The sequence below is a fragment of the Talpa occidentalis genome, unplaced genomic scaffold, assembly GCF_014898055.3.
Source record: "Talpa occidentalis isolate TD23 unplaced genomic scaffold, MPIMG_talOcc4v2.1 talOcc4.3, whole genome shotgun sequence".
Lineage (NCBI taxonomy): Eukaryota > Metazoa > Chordata > Mammalia > Eulipotyphla > Talpidae > Talpa > Talpa occidentalis.
This window is the reverse complement of record NW_023603184.1, coordinates 119044543-119047554: the sequence shown is the minus strand read 5'-3', so window position 1 is coordinate 119047554 and position 3012 is coordinate 119044543. Positions and strand designations below refer to the sequence as shown.

The following is a 3012-nucleotide window of genomic DNA, read 5'->3' as shown; positions in this document are numbered from 1 at the left end:
GCTTCGCAAACAGCACAGCCCTAGAGAAGCCGCAAGAAAACACCCAGCTTCATTAGAGGGACCTGCTGTCTGTTTCTGCAGCTGATGGTCATACCTCCTTTCATCTCTTACGTAGGAATGTAAAAGAGAAAGAAATCAGCATCACCATGCCAACAGCAATACCTGGTATACTCTAGGACATATGTTTGTTGAATTAAATTGTATTTCTAAACTTGCTAAATTGATCTCAGAAATAGACCTAATAAGTTGAGCAGTATTTTCCTTACCTGGTTTGTGATGGCCTATTGATGATTTTGATGTTATTCACATATAGTTTCCTATGACCTATTGTGATGTATCATTAATGAAATTAACGATAGATACCTTTCTATACTGGTGACACTTTTTTTGTAAGAGATAAAATGAGCATACACCCAAAGTTTTAGTGGAAGTATTAACTCTAATATTTATAATCCCTGGAATAGGTACACAATAATATTCAACACTAAACACAGTTGGGTTAATAGTGCTTTATTTATTTTTTTTAAAGATTTGTTTATTCATGCATACAAGAACCAGGGTACAGGCCAGAGGTGTGGCAGGGTGAGAAGATTCACCAGAGACAGATCAGGGAACAGAACAGGCAGACTGACTGAAATACACTGCTGAGGGGAGCAGCAGGTGAGATAGGAGAGGTCTGCTGCACCATGTGGATATCTCCCTGGCCGGCCAGTCGAACCTGCACTGCAGAGGCTGTGGACAGCTTCCCAGTGCTGCGCTCAACCACCTGCACCACCAGGGAGGCCCAAGAGGGCTTTATTTTTATGGAATGTTTGGTTTTATTTGAAGTGAGAAGTTAACACATTCAATCAGAAAGATAGCTAAATGACCATTTACTAAATGTTGGACACTAAGCTAGATACTGCTGGAATAAAAAAGATGAATAACACATGGGCCCAATTATTGGCATAATAAATTTTATGATTTCCATTAAACACCCGAGTGGAGATGGACGATGTCAAGGAGGCAGTTAGATGAGCAAGCCCACAGGTTATGTGAGAGGTCCAGCGTGGAGACATAAATTTGGAAGTGTTGGTTTACAGATGACATTTAAAGCCTTGAGACCTGATGAGCTCACTAAGGCAGAGTCTAGATCACAAAGTAACAGCATTTATGCCTGAATGCTGAAGTGTTGCACTGATAGATTAGTCCATCCTATGCCTCTGAAACAAACAGTGCTGCAATGGAAAAAAGACAATGAACTTAAAAAATTATTTTATGGTCCAAGGGAGAAGTCCTGTCAATGTCCATGTGAAATCTCAAGGCAGATCAAATTAAATTTGGAAAGTTCGTATTTTGTTTACACTTTAAAATGCATAGCAAAAACATGGTATAAGACATGTCTGTTGTTTCATTTTGGTCCACATCCAAGGGTGGTTAGTGATTTTTTGAACTGCAGTGATCAGGAATATATATTTTAGTGGCAAACAGCATTTGAAAAGCTTACATTATAGAAGTGGCTCAGTTACCTGAATTTTCTATTAACCTCAGAGGGCGTGTCACATAGCTAAGGAAGAACTGAAGAATGCCGTAACTGAAGTATTTTAGTGAAATGAGTGCTGCTCAAGGAATGTGAATTCATTAGATATAAACAACCCTTCTCTTTATGAATCAGAAATAAATACATGAGACTAAAAACCTATGCCCTTCACAAATATACCCTAGACTTAAAACTTCCGTCTTAATACTTGTGATGAATTCTATTATGTAACACTTCACTAGCAGTTTAGCTGACTCTTGTTGCTATTGATAGTTACCTTTGCAACTGCTTTGCTTGAATTTTCATGTAGATTCTTTTCAGAGTACTTTACAGGGACACAGAGCTGAGATTTTACCAAATTATTAAATATAAGGTATAACTTTTGTTTGATAAGAAATATTTGTCATCCTTGATCAGGATCCATGCTAATCATCTCTGTATCATTTCAGTTTTAATGTGTGTGCTGCTGAATAGAGCACCTGACAAGACATATTTGTGTAAGACGGAGAATATACTAGATACTGATGTTAGTCAGATATTGACTTTTAATATGACCTTGTAGTAGCAAGGGTAAGTGTGTGTGTTAGACAATAAAGAGTGTAAATAGAAATTTAAAAATGGCAGGAAAATAATATTTAGAGCTCAAGAAAGGCTGTTATAGTACTGTTTAGCTAATGGTTCGTTTGAGCAATGCAACAGTCACGATAATAATGAAAATGGATGTAGTCATTTGTATAATTCTTCCATTCAAAGCAAAAGAAACTTATCAGAGTAAACAATATTTTAACATATACTATTAAAAGAATTTACATGCAGCTTTATAGAAAAGGTCTTATATGTCTCCAATAACATTTAGAGAATTAAAGCAGTGAAAATCAATCCAGTAAATAAACTTGATAGATTGACATGAAGTGTGAATAACTCAAAAAATTGGGAAATATATATTATGGTTTGATCATAGGCGGCTATCATAAAAGGTCAAGCAAGGTGTTTAAACATTGATTAATTGACATTAAGAAGCTCTGAAAGTCTGAGTAGAGTGAATTATAGGATGTCATCAGCAGGAAGACAGATGAAGCAATTTTGTTCAAGATAGATTAGAAAGAGGAGGGAATGGAAAGAACTTTCTTAAGGACTATCTAGGTTAAAACCTAGATATCAAATAATAAATGTCCAAAAGATAATGTTAAGAATAAACAAAGGGGAAAAATATAATATATTGAAGACAAATCTGTAGAACTTGACCATCCATTCAATAGGATGAAATATTTACAAAATAATGAATTATAGTTTTAACCAGGAGAATAAGTTGATAATTATACAAATCAGCAAAAATAGAGAATGGAGAAGAAACCAATTTTGTAGAGGAGATAATGTTACTTTGGGAACCTATCTTTGAGGTTAACCCCAAAGTAGAACTCTTTTGGTCAAGAAGTTGTGGACTGGAGCAGAACTGAAGCTGTAGAAAACAGAACTGGACATACAGGCATGTA

At 35.7% G+C, this 3012-nt stretch overlaps 1 non-coding gene across 1 annotated transcript; it reads right to left on the bottom strand.

Annotated features, from left to right (window-relative positions):
- Positions 1 to 1890: 1890 nt before the first annotated feature.
- Positions 1891 to 1998, bottom strand: LOC119256405 (U6 spliceosomal RNA). Its single transcript, XR_005127744.1, has one exon. It is a non-coding gene; the product is annotated as a U6 spliceosomal RNA (small nuclear RNA).
- Positions 1999 to 3012: the final 1014 nt, after the last annotated feature.